Consider the following 18,094-nt stretch of genomic DNA (forward strand, 5'->3'; position numbering starts at 1 on the left):
TTTGGAGCCAGAGAATTTGTATGGCTACGAAAGCTTTTATTTGATTTGTTCAGAGAAACCTTGAAGCCTACTATCATTCATTGTGATAAAAAGAGTTGTATTAAACTATCAGCTAATCCAGTGTTTCACAATCGATCAAAGCATATTAAAATTCCCTATCACTACATCAGAGATATGGTAGATCGAGATATCATTAAACTTGAGTACATCAGTACTAATGAACAAACAGCTGATATTTTTACCAAGCCTCTTGCTGAAGTGAAGTTGGTATACTTCAGAGAAAAACTTGGTATGATTAAATTGTAATTTTGAACACTTAATTTAATTTCAATTCATATGTGTTTATGCTTCTATGACTATTGCTTCAGATATGTAATGAAAGGTGACGATCTTACAAATGATAGTCCTGTTATTATGATTGTTGGTCCAGATATTCTGGAAGTCATGAATAACAAATACATTATGGTTACTCTAGATATTGTTTTGGACAATTAGATATCATAATTTATGTTATGATAGTGTTCACAGCATTGTGATTTACATTATTTGAGGAGTCTCTATTTCTTAGAGTGATTTACGTTATTTGAGGAGTCTCTATTTCTTATAGTGGTAGTGTCAAATAATGTATTATGTGTAGATATTCTAATATTTGGATTCTTTATTACTTCTCCCTTGCTAAAGAGGGAGTGTTGAACGTTTAGTGTATACATATATATATATATATATATATATATAACTTGGACAAGACATGATTCAGATCAGGCATATATTACTGTTGTTACCAATTCACATTGGGTTACTGCCATTATTAATGTTACTACTGCTAGCGATTCACATCTGATTACTTTCATTTATTGATTGTCATCATCGATCAAGGATCAGGGTTCATTTATATTACCATCGATATACATTAAGAGTATTATCGAACATGTTATCGGGCATGATTAATCACTGAGTAATTATGGTTAACAAACAGTTGATTATGACCACGTAGGGTCATGACCCTACATGGCCAAAATGCCCCTACGGGGACATAACCCTTCACCATTATATATATAGTTACTCTCATCAATGGACAAGGCAATATGAAAGACATAACATACTTGCAATCCCAGAATCAACAAAGCAACATTGCAGATTACCAACTACATTCCTGTCAGCATTCAACATTCCAGTCACAGCATATCAGAAGCATTTTGAAGGCATCTACCTATTGCACTCAAGTAAACCCAAAGTAAGTAAAGTTTGATATAAATATGTTATCATTTCTATCAGAGATCCTATAAATTAACATATATGTCCATGAAAGATTGTCACCTTTTATTACATATCTGAACCAACAATTATACAAGCATAAACACATATGAATTGAAATTAAATTCAATGTTCAAAATTACAATTTAATCATACCAAATTTTTCTCTCAAGTATACCAACTTCACTTTAGCAAAAGGCTTGGTAAAATATCAACTATCTGTTTATTAGTACTGATGTACTCTAGTTTGATGATATCTCGATCTACCATATCTCTGATGTAGTGGTAGGGAATTTCAATATGCTTGGACCGATTGGGAAAAATAGATTAGCTGAAAGTTTGATATAGCTTTGATTATCACAATGAACGATAGTAGCCTTCAAAGATTTTTTAAACAAATCAAATAATAGCTTCCATAACCATATAGCTTCTCTGGCTCCTAAGGAAGAGACTATATATTCTACTTCAGTAGAGCTCAATGCAACAGAGGATTGTTTCTTGTTGAACCAAGAAATCATCCCAGATCCAAGACTGAAGCAACATCCTGAATTACTCTTACACTTACTAGAACTGCCTACCCTGTCTGAATCTGAAAAACCATGAAGATTGATCTCAACTTGATCATATCTGATTCTCATTCCAATAGTTCCTCTTAGATATCTTAGGATATGTTTAGCTGCCATAAGGTGAATCTTCTTTGGAGTAACCATGAACTGATTCAAGGTGTTAGTAGCATAACATATGTCAAGACGAATATTCACTAAATACATTAACGAACCAATGATCTATCTGTAGAGAGTAGGATCAGTAGGTTCAATTTTATCCATGTCATCCTTCAATTTATGTATATTAAGTTTCATAGGAGTATAAGCTAGTTTGCAGTCCATCATTCCAAACTTTGTTAGAGTATCAATAGTATATTTTCCTTGATTTAGGAAAATGTAGTTTCCCTTTTGCCAAACTTCCAGTCCTAGAAAGTAGTGAAGAAGACCCAAGTCTTTCATGTCAAATTCAGCTGTCAATTCTTGTTTGTATTTGCTTTTCAGATGTTCTTCACCTGTAATCAATAAGTCATCAACATATAACACAAGAATAATCATGTCATTTCCATCTATTTTGAAATATAAGTTAGGATGAGCTTTATTCTTAGAATACCCAAACTTTGTAAGATAACTGTCTATTCTTTCATACCACGCTTTGGGAGCTTGCTTGAGCCCATCTAGTGCTTTATTTAACTTACATACATAAGCATTCCTATTGTGAGTAATAAACACTTTTGGATGCTCAATATACACTTCTTCTTCAATTTCACCATTTAAAAAAGTTGTCTTAACATCCATTTGATGGACTTTCCGCCCTTTAGATGCTGCAATTGTTGTCGATAAATGTATCATGTAGCCGATGGGTAGAGTAGTATCCGAACGGGCGCGTGACGCTTGATTCACCCCTTCGGAAAGGTATATGTACACGTCCGAGATGGACTTTGGAATCATCCTGGTAATCATCATTGATCATTGTAGTCATTGTAATCGGATTGTAATCTGCAAGTGCATATATGAATAAAGTATATGTTTTGAATTGAATTGTGTTATACATGTGTTGAACTTCTTACCCTATGCGGTAAACATTTGGCGTCGTTGCCAGACATACTTGGAACGAAGGAATGAGCATTAATGCCGAATTTGCCAAACAAGGATCGGAACAAGGTAAAAGATAAAAATGAACTAAGTACAGCAAAAGAAATTTTAATTTTAACACAGCAAGCAAAGCACAGGCAGAGACTTCAGCAGATTGCCGAGGGGCATCGAAGGGGTGAAGAGGCACAGACGGAGGGAGTGCACTCACCTAGTAGGTTGAGTAGTGCCGAAAAATTGTTGGAAGAAACTGAAGAAACTCGACAACACTTGAATTTGGTGGAGGAAACAAGGGAAGAATTCCTTAACTTGTATACACCGAGGGGAAAGTTTCTGAACGGAAGGGAAACAACTCGCACAGCTCGGAGTGCCGAGGGAGCACGAGCGTGGAGTGATCTTTTCGTTCCCGATACACCGAACGAACGGATACAAGCAGAGAATAGAACATCACTTGAAGACTTTTCACCAGACAACGCAGTTGTTGGGAACAAGACTGTTATCCAAAACAGCACGGGAGCACAAAACAGCGCGGGAGTCCAAAACAATGCGGGAGCATAGAGCAGCGCGGGAGTCCAAAACAACACGGAAGCTCAGAATAGTGCAGGTACACAAGTACCTTAGAATCAAAGGCAAGTAACGATGGCTGGCCCTAAAGAAAAGTTACCCAAGTTTCACGGTGATGGTTCAGCAGACCCTATCAAACATTGTAAAACATGTGAAACCATATGGACGGCAAATGGTGTGACGGATGAAGATGATTGGGTAAGACAATTTCCAGTGACCCTACGAGGTGTGGCAATAGATTGGTTTTCTGACACTAGTCCTCAGAAACTCAATACATGGGAGAATGATAAAAAAGAATTTATAGCAAAATTCAGATTACTCCGAGATGATAATGAAATAGTGGCAGAAATCTATAGCACCAAACAAGGAAAGAATGAGACAATCCGAACCTATGCCAGGCAACTGAAAGAATTGATCGAAAAGATGGAGAGTCAACCAACGGATGGGCTGAAAAAATGGTGGTTCGTGGAGGGGCTACGACCGGCTCTTAAAAAGAAAATGAAGATTGTACCACCGGCATCGTACACCGATGCGTATACTCGTGCCATAGATTGGAAAGCAAACAAAAGGCGAGTAAAAAGAAGAAGCATAAATCCTCTAATTCGGATGATTCATCCTCAGAAAGCAGCAATAGCATTGAGGAATCAAACAAGAAGGTGAAAGCACTACAGAAAGATATGCTTCGGATGATGAAAGAATTCAAAAATTTGAAAAAAAATCCGGATACAATAAAAGGAGAACTGTGGTGCACAGATTGCAAGGAGAACGGCCATACAAAGGGTTCATGCCCGAAGAAGCACTTTTGTGACATCTGCCAGGTGGCGAGGCATTCCCTGAAAGAGTGCCCGTTTAACTTGAAAGCAAAAGGACACCAGCAGGTGTTACTAATGCAAGAAGCATCAAACAATAGCAATAACACAAGCAATGATGCAACTTCAAGTGGCTATTGAAATAATAATAGACGCAGAAAGGGTGGAAACAATAACAATAACAATGGAGGCCAGAGTAGAATACAATATGATGCGAGTGGACGGCCGATGATGCAATGTCGAGCATGTAATCTTTGGGGTCACTTCGCAAGGGACTGTACTACGAAAGAGACGCTGCAGCTACCGTGCAGATGGTGTGGTTTGAGGGACCATGAAGATTCAAAATGTCCAAAGCAAGGCGTAAATTTATTAAATATTGAAACATGTGATGAGAACGTGTTGGCGATCACGCGGGAGCAGGCGAGGAAAGCAAAATATCCGAATGCGAAAGAAGAGAAAGAGAGGTTACAAAAAGCCTGAACAGAGATAGAGAAGCAGATGAAAGCGGAGAAGTCACAAGTAAAAGACACTACCGAAACTCTGAAAAGAAACTTGGCGGAACAAAGCATGGTGAAACAGATAATGCAAACGGAAGTGCCAATTAAATTAAATGATCTTCTTCTCACCATGCCACAGCTGCATACGGCTATTATAAATATGACACCATCCCCGAGAGTGACAAAGGGAGCAAAGGATAGTAAAGAAACAACCCTAGCAGCAGCAACAACAGACCCGATGCTACTAGCACTTACGATAGGTAGACACCCAGCAATGGTGGAGACGGGCATTCTGGGTACGGTGCTAATGGATACAATAGTAGATGGAGGATCGGGAGTGAATGTGATGCTGGAAGATATCTGAAAAAAACTTGGATAACCAACACTATGGCCACCCACCTTTCAATTACTAACAGCAGATCAACATGGGATAAAACCCTTGGGCACTCTGATGGCACAGCCCATAACAATTGGGACACAACCATTTTTACTCGATTTCGTGGTCATCCCACTAAAGAGAAAAGGGTACGACGCCATCCTGGGACGGGGGTGGTTGGTGCAAGCTAAGGTAAAGCATGATTGGAAAAGGAACACCCTGTCCATGGAGAAAGGAGGTAGGAGATTTATAATCGATTTGCATACACAAATGGTAGGAGAAGAAGCAGCATCATCGGACTCAGAAGGCGAAGGCGAGAATGATGACAAAGGGAAGAAAAGGATGGAACCAGATGATGAATGGGTGCTGAGATTAGGAGGAGGGTCAACCGATGACGACTTAGATTCAGTGAATGCACTACTACACTGGTTCTCCAGAAGCAGTACCTTCAAATATCTTGGTTGCAAATTAACAGTATCATTCAAACCGGCAAATTTTACACGGGTATTTGGCATACCGGGTCATGCTCAAGGTGGGAGAAAAATAGAAAGCAAGCCAAAAAAGTTAAGCCGTGAAGTGAAGATGAAGTTGATACAGCTTGTGTGCGGAGACCTGTCGCAGGTAGAACAAGAGGCTCTTTCAGACACGTCCAAAGGTAGAGGACTAAAGAAATCTAATATCCAGGAGGGGCATTGGCGTTGTTTGATGGACATTGTTAAAAGTCGTCTCACAGGTTCGAACCGCGCTTCAAATATCTCTTTTCCCCACGTAGCCATGATGAACGAAATTTTGCACGGTAGAGTTTATGATTGGGCAGCACTATTGGCCGAGCGGATATCAGAGTTTATGACATTACAGCACAAAACGTTCTATATGTTGTATTATGCTATTGGTTTGTTTTTGGATGCGATAACGTGAATGATCCTGAATGATGTACTGGAGGCAAAACCGGGACCACTCGCGCTTGGCGAACCCTCTATAATGCAGTGGAAGCACTTGGATACTCTTGGCACCAAAACCGTAGGACAGAAGCGACCAAGGCCGGATAGTGGTGACACAGATAGCGGCAGAGAGGAGACATCTTCAGAGGAGAATGGGTCGAAAGGGGAAGAGGAGGATGACGAAGAGGTAGAAGTGATCACGGCTACGCCCTTGAGATTTCCACGGCCCGTGCTTTCGACTACGACATACTTGGTTCCTGTAGGTATACATGGTATCCCAGGGTTTGGATAGATCAGACAACCGGTAGTGATGACGCCAATCTCAGCTACGACGCAGCCCACCGTAGAGACACGAGTTGTAGCGGAGTCACATTCAGCACCGACGGAGATAGCAACTCCAGAGGCACCGATGGAGACGGCTCGTGAGACTCTACCAGACACAGCAAGGACTGTGGAACCTAACATGGAGATGGAGATAGACACAGAGACAGCGGTGTTGGAGGTACTCGCAGGCCAGGAGTTGGGGGCATCAGGTGTCCTACTGGATGTAGTAGGACCTAATGCGGTGGTCACAATAGACACGGCACTGTTGGCATCACCTTAGCAGGACAGTGAGAGAAAGGACCGAACCCAGAGGGTGAGTGCTTTTTTGAGTACAAAGTTTCACCGAACTCCGACACCTCGAGTGACATACTTGCCGACACCCACGCAGGAAGCAGTTTCGGAGAACCCACTACAAGAGGTTGCGCAGGCACAGAATGAGGGAGTACCGCGTAGCGCTGTTGAGCGTATGGCGAATGCAGTAGAGAAGGCTATGGGTACACAACAGGAACACCCACTAGCACACGAGATAGCGATGACAGAGGCAGTTTTTCTTGATGATGTTGCAGCTCTAGCATCTCAAGCTCGCCAGGTTATAGATTCGGCAAAGACACAGGCGTTGGAGTCAGTAGGGAAGGAGCTGGAGGGAGTCATATCCTTCATGAGGACAGGATGCCCAGCTGCCTTTACAGTTTGTTTTCAACAGAGGGGATGGCCCGATGTAGAGACCACGGAGATGCGGCAAGATTGGTCCATGACGAAGGAACCTGAGATGGAGAGTCGGATTGAGAGATAGATTCAGGAGATAGCGAAGTTACACAGGGAGACATAATACACTCTTCGGAAGAGTCAGGCAGATCGGGTAGCAGCTGAGAGAGCTCGGGAGGAGTCAGCTGTCAGGTTAGCCTCGGAGAGGGAAGCCTGGGAATCTGAGAGGGCGGCTTGGCAATCGGAGAGGGCAGCCCTGTTAATGGAAAAAGAAAAGATGGCAGTAGAAAAGGAGAAGGAATTGGGAGAAGTCGGAGAGATGATGCAGTCAGCCTTAGAGCTCCAGTTGGAAGCGGAAGCAGAGCTAAAGATCAGAAAAGAATAGGTCTACAAGCTAAGGGCAGAGGTGAACGAGTTGCGGACGCGGACGGCCACTACGCCTAGGACGCATCCCTCTGTCTAGTACTTATGCATTGATGTAATTTGTTAATGAAATTTTGTAACGGATTTTTGTTGTATTGTCATCCGGAGACAACCTTTCTTTTGGGGGGGGGGATGATGATGTCAGTAAATGTATCATGTAGCCGACGAGTAGAGTAGTATCCGAAAGGGCGCGTGACGCTTGAGTCACCCCTTAGGAAAGGTATATGTACACGTCTGAGATGGACTTTGGAATCTTCGTAGTAATCATCATTGATCATTGTAGTCATTGTAATCAGATTGTAATCTGCAAGTGCATAGATGAATAAAGTACCTGTTCTGAATTGAATCGTGTTATACATGTGTTGAACTTCTTACCCTATGCGGTAAACAGCAATGGCCAAGATGGTTTTGACTAATGAATACCTAGCAACTGGAGCAAAGGTTTCCTCAAAATCGATGCCTTTCTTCCATAGTAATAAGAATCGCTCAAAAATCGTGTGAATCGGCGATTCAGCGATAAGATTCAAGGTGGGTGATTTTTTTGGAGTCAAGAATCGCCACACCCGATTTTATAGGGGGAATCGCCACACCCAATTTTATAGGGTGAATCGCTGGTATCGGCGATTCATCCAAAAAATCGCATGAATCGGCTGTAAAAATCGCCAAGAAATCGCCCGCGGCCAGGAAAGTATGGAGTTTGTAATTTTTTTTAAAATAACTTGTTTTTTTTACTTTCTTTTTGACCTATTCTCTTTATTATAACCCTAAAGGGCCTTCTATTTGTTAAGCATGAGTAGAAGAGAGGAAAAGTGAGAGAAAAGAAGAGAAAAGAAAAGCCATAGGTTTCTAACCAGCAAGAACGAAGAGCACCAAAGAGATCAGCAGTCCATTTGGGGAGGCCATCAATTGCATTGGGAGCATTAAGGAGCCAATATCAACACTCCTCAACTCATTTGCAAGAGGTAAGTGCTTTTTTTTTTTTTTTTGGATGTTAGTGTATTATGCATTTTTTGTTAAATTTTTATAGTTTTCAAGATTTTTAGTTTAGATCTTGAATGTTCTTTATTTTTACTAAGTTGCAAACTAGGGTTTGTTGTTTTGTAACTTTTATTAGCTTCAAACTTTGATATTTTACATAAAAAAAGTTATTGCTGCAGCATTTGCTTTCATTTTTCGCAAATTCGCATTGGGTAAAAAAGATGAATATTGGAAATATAACGAAGAGTTTCTTGGAAGAACCAAATATCAAACAAATGTATGTTTTGTAAAGAAAAAATAACTTCTGGAGGTATTTATAGATTGAAATACCACATTGCTGCTATACCTGGACACGATGTTACAATTTGCACTCACCAAACTCATGAGGCAAAACGCACTTGCTTAATGGCATTAGAAAAAATTGAAAAAGACAAAGTGAATAGGAAAATGCAACTTGAAGGGTTAAGGGGTATTGGCTCCCATATTCTCGCATCCACAACCGCATCCACATCAGCTTCCGCATCCGTAGGTTGTGTTGGAGAGGGTTCTTCTAAGCCTCCTTTTTATCCTAGTTCTTCTGCTCGTGCTAGTGCTAGTGCTAGTCAGTCACATACTGAGACAGAGTCCCACACCAACCTATTGCAGCCTACAGTGCGGAAAAACAAAATGGATAGTTACTTTGTGCCCCGCACTACTCCTGGTTCCCAACCCACGCTTGAGGGCATGGGTTTGAACAAAGAGATTCACGATGCTGCCAGAAAGGAGATATGCAAATTTTGGTACTTTTGCAACATTCAATTTATTGCAGCCAGGTAATTGATTCTTTTTTCTTTGTTTTCTTTAAAGTTAAAATTAAAAGTAAAAGTAAAACTTTAATTATATCTACTTGTTTTATAATTTGAGTCTTTGACATCTAAGTTTTTATTTGTGACAGGGCTCCTTATTGGCAGAACATGATAGATGCAGTTGTTGTTTGTGGTCCGGGGTTTAAAGCCCCAACTGAGGCTGAGTTGAGCGGATACCTCTTGGATGAGATGGTAGAGGACATAAGAGTTGAGCTCGAGGAGAACCGAAAGTAGTGGATTGCAAAGGGTTGCACCATCATGATTGATGGTTGGACAGATAGGAGGGATAGAACACTCCTCAATTTTCTTGTATCCTGTAGAGGTGATTGATCATTCTACTTTCCTACATACATAATTGTAAATTTTGATTTGTTGATGATCTATTTAATATTATAATTCGTTGTTTTGTTACTTGTAGGATATACCATGTTCATCAAATCCATTGATGCTTCCGCACATGTAAAAAATGTCACATACTTATGTGAGGCTATTGAGGAAGTCATAGCAGAGGTGGAGGAACAAAATGTGATCCAAGTGGTGACCAATAATGCAGCAAGTTATGTTGCTGCAGGTAAGCTTTTAACTTTTCAAGTTTTGAAAATAAATTTATTTGAATTTTGAAATTTGAATTTCTAATTGACTTAAAATTGTTGTAGGTAAACTTTTGATGGAGAGGCACCCCACCATATTTTGGTCCCCTTGTGCGGCACACTGCACTGACCTCATGTTAGAGGAAATTGGCAAACTTGAGTTTGTCAAGTCATGTGTGGAAAGGGCAAAAAAATATGCAAATTCATTTATAATCATTCATTTGTCCTTAGCACAATGAGGAAGTACACAGAAGGCAAGGAGTTAGCTCACCTAGGTATCATGAAGTTTGCCTCGAATTTCATCACCCTACAGTCCTTGTTGACATGAAGGGATGAATTCAGGAGCATGTTTGTTGGGCGGGAGTGGATTTCCTCTTCCTATGGTACGACCACTGCAGGGATAGATGTGGCGGATTGCATATTTGATGAGGATGGTTTTTGGAAACCCGCTAGAGAAATCCTTAAAGTAAATTTATTGCAATTTAACATTTAGTATTTTACTTTTACTTTAAGTTATATTATTTTATATTTAAGTTTTGACTCAAATTTTTTGTTTTACTTTATATATAGGTCACTGAGCCCCTTGTAGTTTTGCTACGAACTGCTGATGGGGAGAAGCCCTCTATGGGCTACATTTATGAGGGCATGGATAGGGCCAAGGAGGCCATCAGAGCCCAATATGCAGGAGTGCAAGAGAGGTATGGCCCTATTTGGGACATCATCGATAGGAGATGGCAAAATTAGCTCCATTGACCCATCCATGCAACAGCTTACTATTTGAATCCGGCATTTCGTTTCCGTCCTGAGTTCAAGGCGGATGCAGAGGTTCTCACTGGCTTATACACAATGATTCAGAAGTTGAGTAGCGATGAAGATAGCGCTGCTGCGATTGTTGAGCTAGACCAGTTCAGCAATAAAGAGGGGCCACTTTTCTCTGGCAGGATGGCCATAAATGCTCAGACAACACTACAGCCAGGTAAAAATTAAATAATATATTCAATATTCATGAATCTAGATTCTAAACTTAAAGTTGATTATGTAATTTTAGAGTTAACTTGTAATTTGTAAATGAGACTAATTGTTTTTATTTTCCCTTATTTCAGATAGATGGTGGCAAATGTTTGGGGCCACAGCCCCAAAACTTCAAAAAATTGCCATCCGTATTCTGAATCAGCCAAGCAATGCTTTTGGATGTGAGCGCAGTTGGTCCATGTTCGAGCACATCCATTCGAAGAGGAGAAACAGGTTGACAGTGCAGAGGTTGAATGATCTTGTCTTTGTTCATTACAACCTCCGTCTTAGGATCAGACAGATTTTGGGCACTGACTCCTCCCCGATCATTCTGGAGGAGATTGATCCAGAATCAGAGTGGCTCATAGAGGTTGTGGATCCAGTCTTCACTGAGGAAGACCGTGCGTGGGTTGACCAAGTGGATATAGAGGCTAAGGCAGCTAGAGCACATTCTTCAAGCATTGGTAAACGCACACGTGCACGCACAGACACAGGCCCTAGCGACGTTCGTGAGCCCATCTTACATGCAGGAGATATGGCTCGGCAATCCTCTAGGACCTACATTAGACGCCTTGCTACTAGGCAGACTGGATACTCAGAGGCTGAGGCTGAGGCTGCAGCTGAGCTTGAGGATGATGATGACTATGAGCCTAAGGCTTGAGCTGGAGCCTTGTTTTTATATTTTGTTTACAAATATTGATATTGAATCATTGATAGACATATGTTTCAAACTTTCATGGATCTTCATCTTAGATTCTTACATACATTTATGATTTGATGTCTTATGGATCATCTTACATACATTCTATGATTTAAATCATTATGGTCATTTGATTTCTATTTACTTCAGCTAGCCTACAATTTACATTTTAAATAACATAGTTATGTATGTGATGGATTTTCTGTTCCAAACTTCCATGTTTATGTATGTTAAGTTTTAACTTCTATTTGATGATGTTATAGTGTGTTTAAGTTATATTCAATAAAGGGTGCATGAAATAAGTTTTAAATTGTTAAAATCTTTAAATTTTAAGGGTTTTTTCAAATTTGCCGATTCATCGCCGATTCACGATTCAATTCAGCCTTGCCGATTCTGATTCAGGTTACTTTGCTTCCTTCTATAAAAAACCTCGTGCTACGAATCTTGCCTTGTATTTCTCAATGTTGTAGGTGCATGCTTGATTTTGTAAAGCCACTTGGAAGAAACTACTGATTTGTTTTTAGGTTTGGGTAAAACATCCCACACATCATTTTTTAATATTGAATTGTATTCTTCAATCATAGCTTCTTTCCAAGGTTGACTTGATAAAGCTTCTTCAGTGCTTGAAGGTTCTGATTTGATAAGTTTTGTTACTAGTGCAACGTAACAAGACTAAGTTCTTATTTTCTTGCTTTCTTTTAAAACTTCATCAGGTTCAACATGATTTTCTTCTATGAATTTTCTGGCCCAAAGTGGTCTATTTTTGTTATAATTTTCAACATCTTCAGAAGTAGGTATAGGAGATGAAGGAGATTCAGTATCATTCTCCCTCTCATTCTCTATAGGGTGATCTTCACTTGTTTCAGTGGTAGGTGTTGTGAATAACTCATCATTATTTTTAGAAAGATTGAAGGCAATGTCTTCTTCAAATTTAACATACCTGCTGATTTCAATTGTTCTCTGACCTGGAATATAGACCCTGTAGCCTTTGAAATTTTCATTGTACCCGATGAGAATTCCTTTCTTCCCAGATGATTCTAGCTTTGTTCCTTTCTCTTTAGGAATGTGAACATAAATTGGACACCGAAATATCCTTAGGTGACTTAGATCTGGTTTGATGCCTATAAATGCTTCTTCTGGAGTGGTATTTTCTAAAACTGACTGAGGGCATTGATTTTGTATGTAAACTGAAGTGTTAGATGCTTCAGCCCAAAACGAAGTATGAAGGTTTTGATCATTCAACATAGCTTTGGCTTCGACAATTGATCTATTCTTACATTCTACAACTCCATTCTGTTGAGGAGTATAAGGTACAGAAAACTCCCTCTTAATCCCAACAATAATGTAAAAATTTTAAAAAATTTCAGAGATGTATTCACCTCTATTATCTGATCTTAAAATTATAATTTTCTTTCCTGACTGATTTTCTACTAGGGCTTTGAATTCTTTGAATTTTGATAGTACTTCACTAGATTCCTTTTGTTTCAGAAAATAGATCCAAGTTCTCCTAGAATAATCATCAATAAAGATTACATAATAGAGGCACCCATTTAGAAAAGGTATAGACATAGGACCACATAGGTCCATATGAATGAGTTCAAGTATTGCTTTTGATTTATGAATACTCTTTAGGAAGGATTGCTTGGTATTTTTACCTAGGGCACATCCTTTGCAAACACCTAAGTGATATGATTTTAGATTAGGTAATCCTTTTACAATTTTTCCTATAGATGACAATGCTCGGAAATGTAGGTGACCTAATCTTCTATGCCAAGTTTCTGTAGACTTTGTAATTTCATGACTTAGTGTAAAATTTTGTTGATTACAAAGTTTATATAAACTTCCATCTCTAACTCCAATAGAGATAGCTTTCTTGATGTTAGCATTTTTAGGCCAAGATAGGACTTTGTCTTCTTGAAAAGCAACTTTGTATCCATGATCAGAAAGGCCAGATATAGAGACTAGATTTATTTTAATTCCAGGTACATATAAAACATTGTTAAGTTGAATAGTAATACCTGAATTTAAATGAATGAAGCAAGACCCAATACCTTTGATTGGATGAGTGAAGTTATCCCCAATGGTTACCTCTTCTAAGGTGTATTCTGAGAAGTTTTTGAATTTGTCTCTAAAACTTGTTATATGTCGAGATGCTCCACTGTCTATGATCCAAGTGTTTTTGTTTGACTCATTGGAGAGTTCTAGATAGAATGCATGATTTTCTTCTACTTCCTCCTTTTCTTCTTTTATTTTTGCTAGTGTAGCTTGAATTCTTTTCCGTTCAGGACAAACATTATGAGAGTGACCAATTTTGTCGCATTTAAAACATCTCACTTTTGACCAATCTCTTTTCTTATAAGGTTTGTTGGATTCTCTCCTATTTCGATTGAACTTTCCTTTCCTATCAGAGCTTACTTGAAGTGCATGAATGTCTCCCTCTTGATTTAAGCTTATCCCCCTTGAGACTAATCTTGATTCCTCTTGAGTGCATTCATTCTTGAGTAATTCAAATTTAGGAAGCTCAAGTCGAGAGCTTAGTCCTCGAATAAAAATTTCCCAAGATAGTGGGAGTCCCCTTAGTGCAATCATGGTAAGTTCTTTTTCATCAACTGGACTTCCAATTGTAGCAAGTTAATCTTTTAGTTTAGAGATTCTTAGAAAATGGGAAGTGACAGATTCCCCATTGTTCATTTTTATGTATAGTAAATCCTGCTTTAAGGTCAGCAACCTACTAGTATTATTGATTTGAAAGGTGTTCTTGATAGTGGAGAACATTTCAAGTGCTATAAAAAGGCTGGAGATAGAAGGGAGAATATGAACCTTAACGAAGTCTATAATTATTTTCATGGCTTTATTGTCATGCCTTTTCCACGTTGTTTTGTCTAGATCATTTTTCGGAATAGTTTTATTTGATTCTACATAATCTTCTAATTTCATTTCTCTTAGAACTATCATGACACGAATTTTCCATAAAGAAAAGTTTGATGCCCCCTCCAATCTATCCTCTAACCTTACATGGTTGTCCATTTTAATTTTGAAAAATGAAATTCAAAAAAATGGCAAAGTCTGAAATTTTATATATATGAGTTCTGAATAAAATTTCTTATCAAAATGGCTCTAATACCATGTTAGTTTATAGGATCTCTGATAGAAAGAATATCAGATTATATCAAACTTTAGTTACTTCTTGTTTGTGTACAGCAAGTGTTTATCTTCAGTTGGTCTTCAATGCTCCAATATCCTTTGTCTTGAATGCCAAACGCCGATGAGAAAGTATTTAATAATCTGCAATATATAACTCTACCGAGACTGGGGCTACAAGTATGTTGTATATCGATATTGTCTTGTCCACCAATGAGAGTTTAACATTTATATAAAATGAAGGGTCATGTCCCCGTAGGGGAATGACCCTACGTGGTCATCCCTGTTGGTAAACATAACCAACCAGTGATTTAGTCCAAACTAATCATGCTCGATATTAACTTGAACAACACTTAACATATATCGAAGGCAATATAGTTTGGAGCCCCGATCCCTGATCAATGATAACACAGATGTTATAATATCAATATTGAAGCAACCTGATATGAATCGGTGACAGTAGCAAGAGAAGCCCGATCTGAATCATGAACATGTAACTTATATATATACATATCTGTAAATATATACGTATGCATATAATCATGTGTATATATATATATATATATATATATATATATATATATATATATATATATATATATATATATATATATATATATATATATATATATATATATATATATATATATATATATATATATATATCAGTTTATATACAGCAAATTAGATTCAGATACTCAGTATTATTTTGACTGATGCTAAACTTCAACAATGTCCAGATCTTGGCAGTTGTCTTGCCGTATGGAATCTGAGAAAGCTGATCATCAGCCACAAATAACTTGAGAAGCATCATTGTCTCTCGATTATTCAGATCCCATGTATCCTGATCAGGACCAAGAGCAGTCGGACACTTCGTAACACCCAGAACAAGTTGATCCGTGTTCCGATATTCAAAAATTGCGATGATTGGTTACTTCCAACTGCCATAATTTCGACCGTCGAATTTTGAGTTGTGCTCAAGTAGAATGTTTGTCAAAGATGCTATGGCACGTTTTTCAATGAAAAACGTGAAAATCTGTGAAGGCACATTCTTTGAGGCAAAAAAATGGAAGACTCAAAATATTTGGAGAGTGACCTAGAAGAGAGCTCAAAAAACCCAGGAGGAAAATGTTGTCAGTTTCAGGATCTACTAGCTCGAAAATCAAGTCACCCAGAAAAAATGGACGACAACCCAGTTGAACTCTTGAAAACCCACCAAGAGTCCGGAATCAAAAATTAGGGTTTTGCAGAAAACCCTAGACAATAGCCATTGAAGGTCGAAACTGCAGAGAAATGGAGTTTGAGAGGCTAAAAAATGGACTTTTTTAATGGCAGAAAGACTCAAGAGGCATCTATTTGAGGTGGTAGAAAGAATGAAGATAGGAGGCAAAAAGACAAGTTTCTTCACCCAAAAAAAAAAAACACTATGAATAAACGGATGTTGGACCTTAGAAAATCACAAGTTGCAGAGCAAAAACATGAGCTTTTTCCAAGGTTTGAAAGCCATGATTTGCAAAGAAACTTGATGTGCAAAAAAACACCTAAGGAAAAAATTATCTAAACTTGTACAAGTTGCAAAAGAACATCCAAAACACCATGATTAGTAGATTGTCATGAATTCCACGATTTAGAGAGATCGTATGGAGAAAAACCGAGATTTTCAAACCTGGCCAAGATCCGAGTGTGCACAGATGATTTCCTCAACACAACAAAAAACCCTAAACGGCATTCCAAAATAAATTTGAAAATTTGGAGCAGATAATTTCAAAAGCAATTAAAAAAATTTTAAAATAAATTGAAGTATTGGCTCTCATACCATATTACGAAGTAATTGGTAAAATACTTGTTTGTATTAACAAAGACCGAGAGGTCATTATATACAAAAGAATGGAACGATGTTTCCTTAGGAAACAATCATAAAGAATAGAAGCATTCTATTATAGCTGAAGGAAAGCTAAAAAAGCTACAGCTAACTAAAGCTAACTAAATATTTACAATAGATTACCATTAACTAATAATAGACAGTTATCTATTATTGTAATAGAACATTCAGTTTCTTCATGTCTTCCCATCAAAGGATGTTCCACTCTCGAGGATTAACTCCGGCATTAAAGAAGTAATTGGCCAAAATGTGCTAATGAGCCAAAAAAAGGGATCCATTTTTTCATTGTTCTGCATAAAAGAACTCTAGTTAAGGTGAAAATACCTAATATTAAGATGAAGCCATGTTCATCTTTAGTGATAATTTCAACCAATACCTCCAAATTTTCAATAAAGGGCTGAGGCTATAAAATATGAATAAAATAATCAATAATGTAGCTGAGCTTTGAGCCTGGATTCAAATTTCCGATACTTTCTCTATCCTCAAAATTACTTCTTAAGTAAATAGAGCAGATATTTTATTGGCAATGAAATTGGTTGCTAGATAACTACTTTTATAATTATTAAAGGACATGGGATTCAATTATGGAGAGCCTAAATTCAAGTCAGGTTATCTAGCACCATAATCTGTCCTGCTCCGATTAAGTTTAAAAGGGTAAAGGTAAAATAGCAAAAGGACAAGAATTTCATCCTTTCAAATCGGCATTACATCAATATGGCCCTAAATAAATCACAATCCTCCATTTAAGACGGACTTCAGAACTTGGTTAGTAACCATCCTTGGATGACAATGACACTAAATAATTCTGGGGTTGCTGCAAAAGCATAACCAAAAGTTCACAAGGGGAAGAACCCTTTCCACTTTTGCGGACTGTCATTTACATTCAGGAGTCCAATATGAAGTCTAACAATGAGTTTCAACAGCAGGAACCAAAAGAGAAGCTACATTCAAAAAAACTATAGATTTTGTTGGGGATGGATTGCACAATGGAAGCCAAAGATAAAGAAGTGGCTAAGCGTTTCAAGCCTCTTAATATACAAAGGATTATCATTATGGAGAATTTTAGAAGAATGTAATCCAGAAGAAATGTTTAAGTTGGAAAAAGAAAATAAGAACAGAGAAGAAAGTTTTATGGGGTCATTCTGAACCTGATCAAGATCACATAAAGAATGGGGAGATCATGTCTGAGATTCTCAAAACCCAGTATCTATGCAAGATGCATGGAATGAGGGACATGCACAGTTAGATATGTAGATACAAAGGGAATGAGGAAAGAATGGACAGAATGCCACAGAAATTTAAGGAGCTGGTGGACTCGTCCAGAGCAACCCAGGAATGAACAAAGCAGAACATGTGGTAGAATTTTATTTAATTGATGATGAAGATACCTCTAGCAAAATACATAAGGTGAAGCTATTCC

At 38.3% G+C, this 18,094-nt stretch overlaps 1 protein-coding gene across 1 annotated transcript in view; it reads right to left on the minus strand.

The window, feature by feature from the left end:
• Positions 1–18,094, minus strand: part of LOC149580124 (branched-chain-amino-acid aminotransferase-like protein 2) — a 213,263-nt gene that overhangs the window by 178,285 nt on the left and 16,884 nt on the right. The window lies entirely within an intron of this gene.

This window comes from Cupressus sempervirens, chromosome 1, assembly GCF_028749045.1.
Source record: "Cupressus sempervirens isolate cs-2001-9-10 chromosome 1, ASM2874904v1, whole genome shotgun sequence".
Classification (NCBI taxonomy): domain Eukaryota; kingdom Viridiplantae; phylum Streptophyta; class Pinopsida; order Cupressales; family Cupressaceae; genus Cupressus; species Cupressus sempervirens.